The sequence below is a fragment of the Rattus norvegicus genome, chromosome 8, assembly GCF_036323735.1.
Source record: "Rattus norvegicus strain BN/NHsdMcwi chromosome 8, GRCr8, whole genome shotgun sequence".
Taxonomy (NCBI): domain Eukaryota; kingdom Metazoa; phylum Chordata; class Mammalia; order Rodentia; family Muridae; genus Rattus; species Rattus norvegicus.
Window position 1 is genome coordinate 113,216,166 of NC_086026.1, and position 19,826 is coordinate 113,235,991.

At 45.2% G+C, this 19,826-nt stretch overlaps 1 protein-coding gene across 10 annotated transcripts in view; it reads right to left on the reverse strand.

Moving 5' to 3' along the window:
• Positions 1-19,826, reverse strand: part of Tmem108 (transmembrane protein 108) — a 294,072-nt gene that overhangs the window by 271,241 nt on the left and 3,005 nt on the right. For 6 of the 10 annotated variants that reach the window (XM_039082601.2, XM_039082589.2, XM_008766590.4 and 3 more), the window contains exon 2: positions 13,923-14,035. The exons of the other annotated variants lie outside the window; for them this stretch is intronic. The gene's annotated coding sequence lies outside the window, so the exon portion shown is untranslated. The remainder of the gene's footprint in view (positions 1-13,922; positions 14,036-19,826) is intronic. 10 annotated transcript variants of the gene reach the window in all.

The window sequence follows — 19,826 nt, forward strand, 5'->3', positions numbered from 1 at the left end:
CACCTCAGCCACGGGCCATCATTGAGTAGCTACTGTGAGCAAGGCTTCTAACTCCCATCAATTCCCTCCACTATACTCTTCTTCTCAGTGCCACAAAGCCCAATGGTACTTATCAACGGGTCCAGGACCTCCAAAAAAATCAACTAAGTGATTGTCCCACCTTCCTTGTAGTCAGTAACGCATGCGCGCGCGCACACACACACACACACACACACACACACACACACACACACACCTCTCCTCTGACCCCTACCCTGCTTGCCTTCTTTTCCATGTTTGATCTTAAAGATGTTTTGTTTATTACCCTCCCGCACCCATCCTCCCACACCCCCCTCTTTTTTGCCTTTACCTGGGAAGACCTGAACACCGCATACCCAGAAACTCACTTGGATCCTCTTGCCCCAAGGATTCTGAGTTGCCCTTATTTCCTTAGACCAGCCCTACAGAAGGACCTCACCAAATATATTTGTCCTCTAGTTTCCTTCTCTAATATGATCTCTTCTTAGGCAGGCCATCCCCACAGAACAATCGCCAGTACTCCCCAGCCCTTCTCAACCCTCTGGCCTCTTGGACTATAGAGTCTCATGAGGTAAGGCCCAAATCTGCCAATCCTTGGTCACATATCTGTGCCTCTCAATCTCAGAAAAAGGAAGAACTATATCCCAAGCCAGGGTAGAGGAAGTCTTTGTCTACCTCCTTCCCCAAACCAAATTGAACTGCTTACATCAGACCTTTATAACTTCTTCCATATATGGTTTGCTAAATTCTCCCTCACTACATGGCATCTCTGTGAGGTCATAAAAAACCACAAAGGCCCATGGAAGAACTATTACTATTCCCCAACTCCTTTTTTCCCTCATAAACCTACTCAAGTCTACTTTCTTCCTGCACCTCTACTCTAGCCCTCTCAGACCTACATAAAGCCTTTATCTCTTCCTAGAAACTAACCAGGGTCAGAGACCCTTATAATACTGTGTTGAGGTAGCCGGACACAGTCACCAGAGGCTGGCTGCCCTGACTCCAGACCATAGCTCCCATGCCCCTGCTTGTCCCAGGGCAACCAAAGTCTCCCTTGTAGTCCCCTACACATCCTTCATTACATACTCACCCAAGGGCCTCGCCAGCCACGGCTGGTGTCTAATTATACTGGGGCAAGGTTTGATTACAGAAGAAAATGAGATGCTTTGGTTTGTCAATGTCCTGCAAGGGACAGGGCTCTTCAAAGAGACAATCACCTTCTTAGACATCTTGGATGAATAGGTAGGTGCACACACTGAAATTTTAAAACACATAATTTAAATCAGTGCCTACCAAACTGAATACTTAGATATAAATCTTAAAACACGTATAAGTTTATGAGGACAGCATCTGACCAAAGACATCTAAGAAGAATGAGAGGGAGGGAGGGAGGGAGGGAGGGAGGGAGAGAGAGAAAGAGAGAGAGGTGATATACTATATCTATGGACTAGAATATTAGATGTCAGCTGCTCCTCCCTCCATCCACAGATCAACTTGTCGCACTGCTGTGACAAAATACCCGACAGAAGCAATTCCGAGAAGGGAAAGTTTATTTTGGCCTAGGATTCTAGGGGGATACAGCTCATCATGGCGGAGGAGGAGCATCAGGCAGCAGGTCACATTGTATCCAACCAAGGTCAGGAAGCAGAGAGAGATGAATGTTCATGCTCAGTCTGCTCTCATCATTCAGCCCTGGGCCTCAGCCAATGGGATTGTATTGCGCACATTTAAGTCATCACTTTCCACTTGGATTAACATAATCTAGATAATCTCTCACACAGGGCATTTTGCATCCATCAATTGTTACACTTATCAAGTTGCCTATTAAGATTCAACACCCCCCCAAGCAAATTCCAAGGATGTCACTTGTGACTCTATCAATAAATGATCAATATTCATACCGAGATGCAGAAGAAGCAGAATGGCTAACTCAGTATTTCAGAAGAAAGAAAGTTGAGGGGATGATGCTGTATGACTTAATGACCTACTATAAAGTTACAGTGGCCGGGCAGTATGTACTAGCGAAGGACCAGACAAACAGAATCAATTAAAAATAATGAGCCCAGATATAGACCCACATAAATAAGTTTGGTTAATCTATAACAAAAGCGTAAAGGCAGGCAACACAACAAGGCTACACAAGCATTTCTACAAACGGTACCAGAACAATCAGAAATCAGTGCACAAGTAGACGAATGAATGTAGGCAAGCATCTCTCATTCTTCATAATCATTAATTCAACACGAGCTATAAACTTAAATGTAAAACACAGAACACTATGAGGTAGAAAAAAAACAAAGACAAACAAACAAAATCCTACAATGACCTTGAGTAGAACTATGGCTCTTTAAAATACAAACTCAAATGCAAAATCTATAAAATAACTGATAAGTAGAACTTCATTAAAATTAAAACTATCTGCTATCTGCAAGTCAACACGAACGGAATGAGAAAGCAACAGTAAGAAAGTATTTACACAGGACAGTTATGATGAAAGACCCCAAATATAGAATGTCCTTAAATAAGAAAATACAAAACCTAATTATAAAAAAATGGCCAAAAACCTTCAATAAACATGTCACCAAAAAAAAAAAAAATGCATACAAGCAGATGCGGTCCATAATACCAAGGAAACGTCTATCAGAGCCACACTGCCACGTACGTTCTAGGATGACTCAGATCCAGAACCCTGACAGCATCCAGGCCTCCAGGCCGGGGAAGCAGCAGTACACAGAAAACCTCAGTACTCGCTGACGGGAATGGAAATGGCACAGTGTCCTAGAAGGCAGTTTGTCGGGGTCTTGTAAAACAGCGTTCTGACAAAAATCATCCACCAGTCACATCCCTTGATATTTACCCAAAAGAGAGGAAAACTCGTGTTTACCCAAAAGCCTGCTTGTGAAGGCTCATGGAACCTTATTGATAATAGCCCAACCTTGAGAGCATCCAAGATATCTTCCAGGAAGTGGATGAATAAATAGGAGAGTTCTGGAATACTATGGAGTACACAAAAGAAACGGGTAACTGAATCACAAAAGAAGATGGATAGAAACTTAAGTAGGTATTTACTGAGTCAAGGAAGCCATTTCAAAGGGTTACCTATTGTGTGTCTTCAACAGCATAAAAACCCAAACCGTGGCAATAAGACCAATGGCTTCTAGTAGTTTAGGGGTGGAGGACGGGAAGGAGATTGAGTAAATAGGACACAGAGGGCCTTTAGGGAACGAAATGAATGCCTGTCATTATAATGGTGAACATGTGTCACCCACCATGCATTAGCCCAAATCCCAGGAAGGTACAGCTCCCGGATTGTACTCTAATGTAGACCAGTCTTGGGGATAATTATGATGTAAATATAAGCTTAGGCCATACAGAAATGCTGATTATTTCTGGTGGGGATGGTGGCAAAAGGACAGACATATTTGTAAGGAGGGAGAGGGATACAGAAGATCTTAGTATTGTCCTCTCTACATTTCCCTTCTACCTAGAACCACTCAGAAAAGTCTTACACACACACACACACACACACACACACACACACACACACACACACACACAGAGGGGGGAACCCAAGTACTTTGTCATCCTCCCAATAAACCCTCCACCACCCAAAGGAATGACCAAGAGGACCAATCCCACCCCCAGCCTCTTCTCCCTTCCCTTCCAGCCTCTCATTCGAATCCTCTCTGTCATGCAAAACAACCTCGGGCTCTCTAGCTTTAAATTTCATCTCTTTTAAACACTATCTTTATTTCCCTGTCTTTCAATTTGTTGAAATGAAAATTTCTGAACAACTAATATTGGTAGCATTAATAGATCACATCAACAGAAAACACACCCGCCATGCTAAAGGGCTTTAATCACTAAATCCGTGCTCTAACAGATTGGTTGTTAATTTTGCTTTAGAGCTTCACTCTTCCAGGGATAACTCCTCAGAGGTTGGGCTGGTGAGTCGAGACTCTCTTATGAAACACTTTTGTGAGCCAAGTTGGGGCTTGGAAGAGAAGAAGTGAAAATTCTCTTCTCACTTCTAGATTCTTTGTAGAGCTGTAAGCAGCAGAGAAAATACTCTGCGACAACTGAAGGATTAAAAATTAATAATAAGCCGCCTAGCTACCCAAAAAGAAGAGGTAGGGTCTGTGAGAACATGAACTTTTCGCCCCTCCCTTGCTGTACAATGGTTCCCGGAACATTCTTGCATGAAAGGTTTCCTGGAACAGCCACAATGACCCATAGCCTCCGGCCACAATGGTCCAATGGCCCTGTAAAATGTCACTACCCCTAATCACAATGTCACAAAGTCCTAAATTGTATGGGCAGTTTATGGTTTTGGAATTCCCCTCCTCCCTCCCTCTTGATCCCCCTGGTTTGTGGTTTTTTCCTTTATAAGCTCTGTGAAAATTCAGGTCGGGGTCGAACTCCTCTACTCCTTGTGTGGCGTATGAGTCTCGACCCCAGCATGCTGGCCTGAGCTCTCGTTTCATCTCGCTCACAATAAATCTTCCTCGTGTGATTGCAGCAGGTCGGTGTCTGTGTCCTACTGGGTGCGCGTCTTTCCCGAGACTTGAGTGGGGGGCTCCCTTCGGGGGTCTTTCATTTGGGGGCTCGTCCGGGATCTGCGCGACCACCCAGGGGTCCTAGACCCACTTGGAGGTAAGATTCTCTGTTTTATCTCAGCGCTGTGTCTGGGTCTGTGTCTATGTTCTGTCTGGGAATCTGGTGCGATCGCTGTTTCGGTTTTGCGGACGCTCAGTGAGACCGCGCTCCAGGAAGGAGAGCGGGGTGGATAGGGATAGACGTGTCCAGGTACCCACCGTCCGTTCGCCCTGGGAGACGTCCCAGGAGGACAAGGGGGGACCAGGGACGCCTGGTGAACCCCATCTGATAGGTCCAGAGGAGACTTTACTCCTTGACGACCGGTTTGTTAGGCAAGGTCTGCGACCTGCCGATCAGTTTCAGTGCCTCTGGTCGACACGAAGTCGACGTCGGTTTTGTTTTTTTTTTTTTTTTTTCTCTTTTGTTTGTGCTCGTGTGTGTGAGTGTGTGTGAATTAAGTCCTGTAGTCTGTGTTTTTCGGTACCGGTTTAAGGTCTTAGTGCACTGTCTGGGCAGATGAAGGATTCCTGCCCTGTGCACGAGAGTCTTAGTGCACTGTCTGGGCAGAAGAAGGTTTCCTGCCCTGTGCACGGGTGGAAGAAGGTTCCCCACCCCGAAATGGCGCCTGTGAGTAGATGAAGGATTCCTACTCCGAATAGTCTTTTTCTTTCTTTTTTTCCTTTTTAGAAAGCGCACCGGGGGACGCCCCAATCGCGCAGGCTCTGGGACTCGTGAGAGACGTTCCACGAGTCAGCCTTTGTTGGGTCCTGGCTCTGGGACGCGTGAGAAACGTTCCTCGAGCCGAATTTTGTCGGGAGGACCCGGCAACGGACAGTCAAAAAGATCTGACTGTGACTTGACTTTGGAGGTTGCGTTCGCTGCCTATTTAAGTATAGGCACGGACAAGTGTGCTTAGATGTGTTAGTGTCTGTTGTCTGTATTCTGTTTCTGTGTTTGGTATCCCGGAAGCAGCTAAGGTTAAGCTGCAGTTTGGGCCAGGTACTGAAGGTACCAGGCATCTGTGGAAATTGGTTATAGGATGCTTTGTCTTGGTCTTGTTTGTCTGGATTGTTTTCTGTGGTATTGTCCAGTGTCTTTTTGACTTTTGTTTCGTGTTTGAATTTGGACTGACGACCGTGTTTAAAATCTTGGACCGATGACTGTGTTTGAAATCATGAAACTGTTTGCTTTGTTCGTTGAAGAGTTTTACTTGGTCCCCTTAATGCTTAGTGAGTAAGGAACTTAATTTTGTGGACCCCGCTCTAGTGGCGGTGTGTTGGTTGATAGCCAAAGTTAATTTTTAAAATAGTGTTTTATCTGTGCTTGTGCTCGAAGCACACAGTAGAGGGGAGCGAAATTAGCTGCGGAGCTGCTGCAGCGAGCACGGGGACTTCTCAAGTCTCACCCAATTTTTCTGGCTCTTCAGGAGCTGTTTAAAAGGAAAAGGCTTAAGGTAAAAAGAAACACTATAGAGAGATTTCTTAGTGAATTACTACACCTTGGTTCGCGATCTCTGGGAATCTCATGGTGGACAGCTGAGATAAGCTGGAAAAGGATTTAAATTTTGCTTGGGAGCAAAGAATCTTAAAGGTGGAGTTTCAGCCGGTATGACACTTAGTGCGTAGCTGCCTAAAAGATCAGAAATGCTGTTAATAGGCTATAAAAAAAAAAGGGACAGGCTGTGTTAGAAATGCTACAGAAGAATAATCTAAAAAGGCTGAGAGCTAGGTGGGGCTATAAGGAAAACAAGAACAGGAAAGGAATTTCTGACATTTGCTCACAGAAGGAGAGTGCTCATTTAGAGAAGTTCTTTAAGGAAGCCTGCCTTATCTGCTGTCTTTATTCCAAGGGAGGAGTCAGTCTCCAGCACTAAATTACTTGGCGGTAGCCAAGGTCAGGATTAATGTTTTCTTTTCCTTGGCCCCTTTAAACCCAGTGAGACAGTTTGGTAAAGGGCTACTACTGAGGTCCTGATAGCCCCAGGTGAACTGGTTACAATTCTTTTATCAGCCCCCTGGCATCTAGCACCCAGGTTCTAACCATCTCTCCATCCTTTTGTTATTAGTTGTTACTAGAAGCCTAGTGTCATTTGGAGGCTGGTTCTCTTGAGAGGCAAAGCCATGGAGCTGACACTGACAATGGCCTTTTTGTTCCAAGAAAGGCCTCCTGGTTTAGCTGTGTGACTAAATGCTGTTTGCCCTCTTCGGTAGACTCTATTCTCAAGATTCTCTTGTTTTCTCACCATCCCATTTGATATGCTTGTTAGTAACTGTTACAGGTCTTCTTTACCACTGAGGAAAGACGGAATCCTACTGGAGACCAGAAAAAATGTTCCAGACACGGATAGAAGGCCCTCACTTCTGCCTGCTCTCTTCAGACGCCTGAAGGTAGGGAGTGCCAGGTCTGCCCCCAGGCTCCAAGGGTCGGTCTCCTAGGGGCTGGAAAATGCCCCACCAATCTGGCTAAGATAAGGAAAAGATATGAAGAGAAAGTTACAGAAACTTGAAGGGTTAAGCTAAGTCGCTGAGAGAGTTATTGTAAGTTGATGCATGGTTCAGGGTCTGTGCAGAAAAGTGGACAGCACCTAATAGCTGTAGAAGAAGATGCAGAGAGACAGAAAAAAAAAAGAAAGAAAGAAAGAAAGAAGGTAAAAAGAGCAGGAAGCTAGGGAAGAAAAGAGACTAAAAGAAGAGGAAATTAGAGAGCTAAAGAGAGATAAAAGACAAGAGAGGAACATATACTGGCCACAGTAGTTAGGGAACCTAGGAAGACAGTACCTGGCAACAGAAGAGAATTCCTGGCTAAAGATCAGTGTGCCTAATGCAAAGAAAAAAAAAAAAAAGACACTGGGTCAGGGACTGCCCCAGAAAGAACAAGAGGGGACACTGGAGAGCCTCTTGGTCCTAGAGTGCTGGCTATGTACAGAGATAGAAGGGAAGTGTGGATGCAGGGACCCAATGCTCTGTGCTCCTATGCCCCCCTCCAGTGGGCCAATATCCAAAGACCTTGGGTACAGGGGCCTACTGGCAACAAACAATACTTATGGACTGCCCGAAGAACAGTGGACCTTGGCGTGGGCCGGGTAACCCACTAGTTCATAGTCATCCCTGACTGCCCCTATCCCTTGCTCATGAGAAAATTGCTCTCCAAAATGGCTTGCGTGGGCTGAAATGGCTGGGTGAGGCCATGTGTATGCATATCTACAGACTGTGTATGTGGAGCTTAAGACCTGTCTCAGTGCACCAGTACCTGATGCTGGGAGATGTGTGACTTAGTCCTGATCTGCCTGGAACACATCACTCCTGCCAGCCGGGCACTAACAATTATCACCCAATCCAGGACTTAAACTGTGATAGAGTGGCTGATGTTCTGCCTTTGAATAGAGTGTCCCAAAAGATGGGACCACTGGTCAGCTGCCATGGACTAGATTCTCCACCGGTTGGGGACAATCTGGTCACCTTGCTGCCCAATCCGGACCTGGAGCCACCACAGCACGAGTGTCAAGTACTGGCAGAAGCCCATGGGTGGAGGAAAGACCTCTGCGACTGGCTGATTGACCCCTGCTGAAACCTGAGGACCTTGTCCACAGACGGGAACAGTTCTCTTCATGAATGAAGGTCAGAGACAAGTGGGTGCTGCCATGGTGGACAACACAATGTCATCTGGGATGGCTGAACCTCTACCCCCCCAGTACATCAGCACTGCAGATGCCTTTACCATCTCTTGGATGCCCTGGTGAAGCCAACAACTGTGAGTACTATTCATTGCTCAGGATATCAGGAGGGAAGAGATTCAGTGACATGGGGCAATAACGAAGCAGATAAAGTGGCTCGAAAAATGGTTATGCAGGAGCCTATCCTGGTTGCAGGCCTGCAAGAGACAGCCACTGAGAACTAGGATCGGACTAAGGGATGGCCTCACTTAGAAAAGGCCCAAATTGCTTAAAAGATAAAGGACAATGGCACACTTGAGGGGAAAGCTATACTTCCCAGAGAACAAAGAAAAGACTCACTTTGCCAAATACAGAAATGGACTCAATTAGGAGATAAAAAGTTTGTCCAAGTAGTTAAGTGTATGTAATAGACTTTAAGATTTTAGCCAGAGAGACAGTAGAAAGTATAAGGTATGTCAATAAGTGAATGCTTAGCAAGCAAACAGGGCAAAGAGACCTAGAGAGTTTGGTGAAAAGTCGAAGTGAACTTCACTGAGATAAAACCAGAAAAATATAATCACAAGTATCTCCTAGTGCTTGTAGATACTTTTTCAGGAATAGATAGAAGCTTTCCTCACCAAACGAGAGACGGCCTCTGCAATCATCAAGAAGATACTGGAAGAAATCTTCCTCCGATTTGGAATGCCCAAGGTAATCTGGTCAGACAACGGCCCTACTTTCGTTGCCAAGGTAAGCCAGGGTGTGGCCAAGTATTTAGAGGTCAATTGGAAATTACATTGTATTTACAGACCTCAAAGTTCAGGACAGGTAGGGTAAATAAATAGAACTCTAAAAGAGACCCTGACCAAATTAACCATGGAGACTGGCACAGACTGGGTGACACTCCTTCCCTCTTGCTCTCTTCAGAGCAAGAAATACCCCTTCCAGATTCAGCCTTACCCCCTTTGAGATCTTATATGGGGCCTCAGCTCCCCTGACTGTATTAGATGATGTTACTGAACCAACATGTCATAGTGCCATAGTAATAATGATTTGTGTGCCAGGCTAAAAGACCTACAGGTGATACAGAAAGAAATCTGCTCACAGCTGACAGCAGCCTATGCCCCGGAGACCCCTGAGACATCCCATCAGTTCCAGATCGGAGATTGCAGCTACACTGAGCCCAGACACTCGAGCCTCGCTGGAAAGGACCGTACCTGGTGCTGCTGACAACCCTGAGAGCTGTCAATTCTCAGCCCTCACCAGCCGCGTACTAGCTGTTGGGGCTGAGAGCTGGGACCTAGAGGGAAATTCAGTCATGTTTGTCCTGGGTTCTGTCAAGATAGGTGTGGGATAGGCTTGATTTCCATTACAAATGATGTAACATTGCATATGTTAGTACTCTTAACACTTCTTGGGACTGTGCCTCAGGGATCACAGTCCGTATAAGCTTAGAAGTTCTAAAAGCTAGTCATGACCTTGGTGGATAGGCTTGGATAGTGTCCAGGTTAGAATCCTCATGTTAAGACTACAATACCAAGCTGTTATGCTAGATGAAGCTGAGTTCTCCATGAAGTTCTAGGATTAGAACTATTAACAAAAAAAAGAAGAAGTGGGGAATGAAGGATTAAAAATTAATAATAAGCCGCCTAGCTACCCAAAAAGAAGAGGTAGGGTCTGTGAGAACATGAACTTTTCGCCCCTCCCTTGCTGTACAATGGTTCCCGGAACATTCTTGCATGAAAGGTTTCCTGGAACAGCCACAATGACCCATAGCCTCCGGCCACAATGGTCCAATGGCCCTGTAAAATGTCACTACCCCTAATCACAATGTCACAAAGTCCTAAATTGTATGGGCAGTTTATGGTTTTGGAATTCCCCTCCTCCCTCCCTCTTGATCCCCCTGGTTTGTGGTTTTTTCCTTTATAAGCTCTGTGAAAATTCAGGTCGGGGTCGAACTCCTCTACTCCTTGTGTGGCGTATGAGTCTCGACCCCAGCATGCTGGCCTGAGCTCTCGTTTCATCTCGCTCACAATAAATCTTCCTCGTGTGATTGCAGCAGGTCGGTGTCTGTGTCCTACTGGGTGCGCGTCTTTCCCGAGACTTGAGTGGGGGGCTCCCTTCGGGGGTCTTTCAACAACCTTCACTGCTCAGGGTCGGGCAGAGAACAAATGGACAGAGACTGCTTAGCAGCCCCAGAAAAAGAGGGAATATTTTAGAGATGGTGCATCCCGTTGTGTCACAGAGACAGGCCCATGGCACTGCCTGTAGCAGGCAAGTGTTGTAGCACTGTTTAAAAAAATTTCAGCAGGACACACAAAGGTCTTACTTGGATGGAGATGTTCTAAAAGAATTCTACATGAATTGATTTTCTTGTTATAATAAGAGTACATGGTCACTACAAATGTGGCTTTGTAACCCCAGGGAGCCTATGAATTAAAGCAGTAGTGTCCAGTAGAGTGCCCTCCAATAAGGGACATGGTACATAGTTGTACTATCTGAGACAGTAGCCAGAAACCACATGTGGCTGTAGTGGCTGTAGTGCCCGTGAAATGTGACAAGAACAAATGAAGACCTGAATTATAAATCTGAGTAATTGAAATAGTCACACATCGTAGTGGCAACTCTGGGGACGAAGTTGAGACCGTTTTGGGAAAATGGTCTCACAATACATATTAGCATGGGAAAACCCATACCTGTTCCAAGAGCTCGGAAAAGCGCTTTCTCCGTGCCTTCCCCAGAACAGACACAGAGATGCCACTTTGTATCACATGCAATGCGAAAAAACAATGTTTCTTCAGCTTCACTTTGGGGCCTTGTTACATTAGATCATGAGGTCCATTCTGAGAGATCTGGATCAGGAGGTAACAAGACACCAAGCAATCCTGGTGACTGGCCTGGATACAGAACTTTGAGTATCACTAGGAACAAAAAAAACCAATGATGGCCGGCTCCTACAAAGGTAAGGGATGCACTTGTCAAGTCTCTTTCCCAGGCATTCTACACACACACACACACACACACACACACACACACACACACACACACACACACACAGACGCGCGCGCGCGCCACAAAGAAATCAGACTTTGCCACAATGGCCTCCCCCGACGTTAGATCCAAGGTAAACAGCTGTAAATTTTACATGGGCCAGAAACGCATCGAGGAGAAGTCAGAAGAAGCCTCCACAGTTTACATGCAACTCCTGCAGTGGCTGTGTCCTGTAGTGGGCCTGAGACTCTTCACTAAAATAATGAGGTTATTTTGGATTAGTTCAGAATTATGGCCTCCTTTCACGCCGGCTTTGGAAAACACCAAGGAACACATGCCACATGAAAACACTATTTATCACTCCATGGGATTACAGTGGAGATATCCCACAGGCTCGAAGAAGAAAGGGGAAAGAAATGTAAAGGTCCTAGAACAATGGTGAGCTGTTTCTCTAAGCAGGCTCTGTAGGATCTGCAAGAGTTGATCTGGACCGTCAGTCACTCAGTAGGAGATTTTTGTTTTGGCGGTTACTTCGGTCTAATTAGATGTGAGTCATTTTAACATTAAGAAATCACACCCTGTCAGATGCAATTTCCATGACTACTCTTCTGAAAGGCCATCTCTTCGCCTCCTGCCCTCTGTTGGTCCTTAACTTTGCAAAGGAGAAGCTTTTGTCCAGATCGCATTGCTGCAGGGAGCTAGAATGACGATATCTTCAAAGGAACTCAGACTCCAGGACTAGGCATACCTGTCCACATCCCCAAATTCACCCTTCTGTGACTCCCACTGCTCCCCCTTTACTGCCATCATGGCGGCCAGGAGAGACTCTTGGGCCCTGAGTACCTGGCGAGATTATTATCACTTAGCACTTAAAGAAGCCCTGATCCACCACACAGTGCTAAGTACCTTGCTTCCTTAGGCTGCGTTACTACCGTATGTCTATTTTAAAGGCAGGGAAACTGAGGTGGTAGGGGGAAATCAGCTAAATTAAAGCTCAGCCCCAGGGAAATTCCAAACTATTAAGCCACTGTATTCCTTCAGCTGTGGCAATTTTGTCTACCAGGAAACATTTCACAATACCCAGAGTCCTTTTTGATGGTCATGCTTGCTTAGGAAGCTACCGGGCATTTAGTGGACAGAGGTTAAGGGCAAGGGCACACTATAGACCCCACATTGCCTAGCAACAGCCCACACAAGAACTGCCTCATTGAAATCAACACTGTCTGGTGCACTGGCAACTCTCGCACCACGGTTGGTTGGTGGTTGGTGGGTGGTGGGTGGGTGGTTGGTTGGTGGTTGATTGGTAGGTTGGGTTTTTGTTTCTTGTTTTTGTTTTGTTTTTGTTTTCTTTCAATGTGTTGGCCCCTTATTAATGGCTAAAGAATGGCTGTCTCCACAATTTGACCCTCGTACAGTACTTACACAGAAACATGCTGTTTGCTGTTCCCAATTGGCTGGTTGCTATTTTTGATGTAAACCACTTCTTAGATACATTCAAAACAGAGGCTATATGAAAGCCACAGGACAAAGGAGAGTAGCCCCATGTTAGGGGCTTAGGGATAAAATTTAACAAGGAACTTTCCTCCCACCCGTGACCTGGGCTGAGGTCTGTGCCAGCCAGCCACCTAGACTCTTCTATAGACGGCCTGCCTTACAGCCGCAGGTCTCTCCCTGCTTCATCCCCGGTCACTTGCGTGCGTCACTCAAGAGCGGCAGTGATGCACACTTACGGGAATCTCCAGGGATCTGCAGCCCTTAATGGTCTATTTTGTTCAGTAAATTGTATTCATTAGCAAGCCTTGAGAGGCACGAAAGTACAGGCAGCCTTTCTGGGTGCCCTCGGTCTAGCCAGGCCTCACAGCCTTTGAACCTACAGGCTGGAGACAGTTCTCCCTCCAGGTTAAAGCTTAACCACCACAAACAGAAACATCCCACTGCTCGACCATTCTTAGCTCTGCTTGGAATGGCACTAGTCATTTCTTCTTCAAGGAATCTGGTTTTTGTTCCAGAGTGGAAGCTGAAGAGCGTAGAGCTGTCTCTCCTCCCCGAACACCTCCCCTGACTAACTCCTACAGTCTTTTTTTTTTCAGGATTGTTACCAAATACCCTGTAGTCACATCCAGGATACCAGCGACTACGACCAGCTGAGTGGCTAGGTATGTGGCTTCCAGAGACAAGAGATAGGAACTACGTAGTCGGTGGAACCCTGCGCTTTCTGCTGTGACGGACCACACCAGGGCCTTCAGCTCTGACAGGCTACTTCCTTCAAGAACAGCAATCCGTGAAAGAAAAGTTGGGTGACTGAATCACGGGAATGGGGGATGGCGGGAAGGGACCTCTGACCAGACTATTGTCAATATGATATGGATTCAGGAAAAAGGGCAGCTGGTTTCGAATTCTCTCTACTCTGCCCTTACAAATCACACCCCATACAAACTCACTCAAACAACCGTGTGGGGGATGTCACCGTGCACGGAACACATCCCATCCCTTGGTTCCCATTTTTCATACTTCTTGATTTGAGTGCATGATTTGAATGGAGAAAGCTTTGGAAGCCTTTCACAGACAGACACGGCATCTCACTGCACTGACTTCCAAGACTCTGGCGAGACAAGAGCATCTACGGTTCAGCAAAGCCGGCAAACCGGGAGCGCATTTGCCTTACCCTGGAGGAGAGGGTGTGGAAGCCTTCAAACACTCTTACATCCTCGCAACCCATTGGGTCTGCTGCCTTTCACCACACGCTCACTTCTGCATGCTGGACCACAGCTAAGCGATCTGCCAAAGGAAAAAACGAATGAGGACAACAGGCCGGTTTATGTACACCTCCATCCCCAAAGCTGCTGTTCAAATGAATTTGTTAAAAATGGGCTTCCTGGGCTGGAGAGATGGCTCAGTGGTTAAGAGCCCCGACTGCTCTTCCAGAGGTCCTGAGTTCAATTCCCAGCAACCACATGGTGGCTCACAACCATCTGTAAAGAGATCTGATGCCCTCTTCTGGTGTATCTGAAGACAGTTACAGTGTACTTATATATAATAAATGAATAAATCTTAAAAAAAAAAATGGGCTTCCTGCTAAACACACAGACCCCAACCTCTGGTATGGTCCATGCTCAATACAAGAGCTTCCCATATGCATCCTAGACAGGTGAAAAGTCAAGAAAAAAGACGGATTTGATGCAGAAACCAAAGTACTCAGGATACTGTGGATTCTACGTCTTCATACTATAATCTCCATGGTTCCCCTGAGGCAGTGGTTCTCAACCTGTGGGTTGTGACCCCTTTAGGGGTCAAAGCCTTTGAGAGGGGGGTCAAATGACCCTTTCAAAGGGGTCACATAAGACCATCAAAAAACACAGACTTTACACTATGGTTCATAACAGTAGCAAATTATAGTTAGGAAGTAGCAACAAAAATAATGTTATGGTTGGGGATCATGGCAGCATGAGGAACTGTACTGAAGGGTTACAACATTAAGAAGGTTAAGAACCACTACAAGGTTGAAGACATTACAAAAGTGACAGAAATTTGACCTTAGAAGCAACAATTTGACTTTGTTCTCTAGCATATGATTTCTCTGTATTCCATAAGCTAGGGAGGGAAAATAGGAAAGACGTGCAAGAATATTTGGAGTGCATGTGTGCACACATAGGCACATGGATATAGATGTGCACACTAACACTGTCCCCGCAATGGTGTACACTTTTCCAGCTAACACTTTTTGCTGGATGCTCAAAGTCATACAGTCATGCTCAACCCCAGGGGCTGGGCAGTGAGCTGTCTTAGGTCAGGCTCACTCCAGTCCAACTAAGCTAACCTTGAGTTTAGAATAGATTCAGCACTCTGAACAAGAGGCTTCGCAGGGACCTTGACCTGGTTACTTTACAACTCTGGGTCTCAGCTTTCTCTTCTGGAAAACATCACAACTCCCTTACAGGGTCTATTCTACAAGACTCCACACATACCCTCCTGTGTATGCACTGTTATCAGGGCATCTTGATAAAGTATAGGTTCTGAGTTGAAAGGTCATGGGTAAGGCAGGGCATGCTGTAATTCTAACAAGCCTCAGGGCAGTGGTTCTCAGCCTGCCTACTGCTGGGACCCTTTAATACAGTTCCTCATGTTGTGGTGACCCCAACTATAAGATTATTTTCATTGAGACTTCACATCTGTAATTTTGCTATTATTTTGAATCAAAATGTAAATATCTATATGCAGGGTATGGGATATGTGACCCCGTGAAAGGGATGTTCTACCCCAAAGAGGTTGTGACCCGCCCTCTGTCGTAGGGGATCAGTAACTACTCATGGATAGAAGAGAGATATGAGGGGAGATGTTGGGGAAGAGACTGGGAGAAGAGGAGGGAGGGGCAGCTACAGTCGGGATGTGAAAGAATAATAAAAGAAAACGTATGTAAGATTAGAGAATATTCGACAAACTTTAGTGATTTTTATGTATAAGGATTTTTATATCAGTGTTGTTTCTGCATGAACTTTGAACTTGCACCATTTTAAAGATCTACTTAACCTGGATACCAGATACAATTCCACAGAGTCACACAGGTACCTTTAGAAAAGGTTAGAACTTGAAGGGCCACGGCTCCTTTTTCTCAGTTGAAACAAACTCAAGGGTGGGTACCCCTTTCCCAACCAAATTTCATAACAACTTAGTAGCAGAAATTCAACCTTAGAAGCAACAATTTGACTTTGGTCTCCAGCATATGATTTCTCTCAGTAAACTGAGAAGGAAGAAATATTTTTTCTTCTACTAAAGTGAAAACAAAGATCACTCTGTCAAGGGCAGCAGAAGGCTGGCTTCTACGGCACTGGCCACTGCAGTACAAAGGGTAACAAGGGGTCACAGGACAGGCTCTGGAGGTTTGTCAAACAATTCTCCACAGCAACAAAGTTACTTCTCATGTGTCCAAAGTGGGAATGGACCACAAAGTATCTTCTGTGGAGCCTCCGGTAACAATGAGAATTTCTATTCTAATCCATACAAATTCTGAGTCACTCCTACTTAAAAACAACTAGGAAAAGGAAAGTATTTGTGAAATAAGAAAAGTGTGGTAATTAGCCGCAGCACATCTCAGGTACTAATGGAGACAACTAGTGATCTCTTATTAAAAATTCTACTTCTGCAGTTAGTTTACATTTCTAAGATGGTGGTGAGCCTTGGAGCTTAGAGTACAATATCTAGTGGATGTGGTTGATAGCAGCTCATAAACAAAGGAGTGGGAGTCTACGGTTCATGCCACTCTGTCACTGATAGGAAGGAGTCCATGAGTTCCTATAAATCTTTTTATTGAGTATTGCTGGGGGGTGAGGGATTCACAAGGCCCTATCCTTCCCTTAGGATCTATAGGCAGTCAATGATGGCTGGAAAAGGAGAGACATTTTCTTCAGCAGTGTAGCTATGGGTAAGTTTCTCATGCTCTATAAACAAGGTCTCACTCATACAGCTTTAACCCAATTACACACACACACACACACACACACACACACACGCACACACGCACACTCGTCCCACCCACCACACACAAGACAGAGTGGACGCTAGGATTAGCTGGGACAAGGGATCATTAGGAACTGAAGTTAATAGGACAACTACAATCAAATACATAAACATATGAGGATATTGTAATAGAGTCCATTATGTACGCTTAATATATGCTAATAAGAACTTTAAAAAATCTTCATGTCATAAATCAGAAAAGTAATGACTATGTGGACTTTGAATTGGAATAATGAGAGCTGGGGGTCCCTTCATATGCATGTTGCAGTCAGTAAAGCAACATGAACTTAAAAGTATTCTGGTGAAATTAGGAGGGTACCAAGAAAGACTCGATAACAGAAATCCATGCTTGCATACCCATTATTTAGATGGGTAAAGTCATGTGCTTTGTCTCTTCATTTGGGGAGCCATTTTAATAAAGGTTCAACATCCCTAAATGTTCACACCTTACTTTCTACGTTCCACTCCCGACTTTTTGCCCACCATTTAGTCAGTTTATTAACCAAGAATTCTCCCTTTGGGGCTGGGGGGATGGTTTGGATGGTAAAGTGAGTCTAAGCCCCAGAAACCATGTAAAAAATCTGGGTGTGGTGGCAAACACCAGCATCAGGAGGCAGAGACAGTTCAAATCTCTGGGGCTCACTGCCACAGCTCACCTAGAAAAATCCTGGAACTCCAGGCCAATGAGAGAGCCTATCTCAAAAAAGGGGGTGAGAAATGACATCCCAAAATTGTCCCCTGGCCTCTGTGCATGCATGCACCTATGCATGTTTGTGCTCATGCATACACACACACACACACACACACACACACAGGGGTGCACACACATTCTCCCCTTTCAAGTCAGGAAAGTCATGCGTGTGTGCACATGTGCATACACAGAAAATCTCAGCATTTGGGAGGCAGAGGCAGGACATTCACAACTTCAAGGACACAGTGGCCACACAGCAACATCAGAGTAGCCTGGGGTACCTGGGAGCCCGTCTTGACAGAACAAGACAAAACTCCTCTTTTCATTTTCCCAGAGCTACTCTAGACAGTCAAATCCCTATCCCGCCTTTGTGCCATGGATCCACCTGGCATTCTGTTGAAGCCTAAGGCCCTCTTCTCAGAAGATGACAAAGAGCTAGAGACATAACTCATGAGGACTTGAGTTCAGTTCCCTAGCATGGGCATTAATAATACCCAGGTGTGGTGGCGCACGCCTCTAACCCTGCCGTGAGGGTGGCGCAGTCAGAGACAGCTCTAGAGTTTGATGCCCAGGATTCCTAAATCAGTGAGCCCCAGGCTCAGTGAGAGACTCCGTCTCAAAATGGAAAGAGAGAAAAGCACCCAATAGTCACCTCTGACCCCCACACTCATCCACATGCCCTGATCCAGTTCTGGAGACACATAAACACATACCTGCGTGTACACACATACACATACACACACACACACACACACACACACACACACACACACACACACACACACGTGCGCGCGCGCACACCCACAGGGACGGGGGGGGGGGGGGACAAAGACATGAAATTATAGAGGTAAATTATATAACACATACTCTTATCCATACAGACTTGGGGAATCCATGGACCCAGTTTAAGAATCTCACATTGTATTCTAGGTTTTAAAAAAAAAAAAAAAAAAAAAAAAAGGTTTTCCTTACAGGAAACAGTATTGCAGGAAGAAAGAAAAGAAAAGAAGGAGAGAAAGAAAAGAAAGAAAGAAAGAAAGAAAGAAAGAAAGAAAGAAAGAAAGAAAGAAAGAGAAAAAAGAAAGAAAGCCAGCCAGCCAACACAGCCTAAGCCATTCATGCTGTGACTTTAATCCCACATCAGGGAGTCCCTCCTGAGAACCTCCCTGGCCCAACACTTTCCTCTATCCTCAGGATGGTGGAGGAGGCAGTGTGGGGGAAGGGAACAGTGCCTAGGAAGGGAAGACGCTCACTTCCCAAGCTGGGGTCCTCATTCTCCAGAGAGTTTTCTGCCATTAAATTGCTCAGCTTGACTTAAAAGGTGGGAAAGTTAAGTTAACCGCCCCCAGGGGTTCTTCCACCTCTGACACTCTAACTGAAGTACCACGGTTTCCACTGAAGAACTCCAGCCAGGTGACTCTTATCCCAGCTACACAGCAGGCACACACCATTGGCATGAGCATTGTCTGGAGGCTTCAGAAATACCTTATGGGAAATTACCCGGCCAAAGAACTTCAGACTTTCAAAGAGATTTACATAGTACTCACTTGACAAACCCAGTAAACCTAAGGAAAATAACAGCCCAGAAGACAGTTTGATTTATGGCCACAAAGTGAGGCAGGGTAAATGATTTAGAACAATTACTCTCTCGTCCCAATGGGATTTTTTAATTTGTTACAATAGGAAAAAAAAAAAGAAAGGAAAAGAAAAAAAAAAAAAAACAAACCCAAAACAACATCTTATCAGTAGACTTGGAGAGACAGGAATCAACTCAAAGGAGGCCTGGTTCCCAGAGGCAGCCTTGGGCAGGATCAGAGCTAAAACCTTCCCCTAAGCTGACTGCTGGCTAAAACACCTACTTTCCTTGAGTTTAGTGTATTCCAAAGCCCACATAAGAAAGCACTTTGTAACAAAGAACAAAATAATTAGTTATTCCAATACTGGGAGATGTCTGAATGAACTCCGACTAAAAGTACTTCTGTTAAAGTTTGAGTTTTGAGTGGTCACTATGGACTTGACGGGCATCATTAGCTAAGACAATATACAAACACGTGTTAGGAATTGTCGAGTTCTAAAAGAAACGGATTTAAAATGATTTGACCTACCATCTGTGGACAGTCTTGGGATATAATGAAACATGCTCATGGCTTCAGGATATGCATTACTGACTACAGACTGGGTTTAAAATCACAGGCACCCCTCATGGAGTCATCCTCGTGGGGAGACTAGGTGCACGTGCAAATAATCAGAAATGAAATCTTGGGATGAACATTGAATCATAACCTCAACATGAGGTCGGCATAATCTGTGCTCTTAGAGCTTGTACTATGAAGCATCTTAATTTACACGCACCCGATCTGCTAG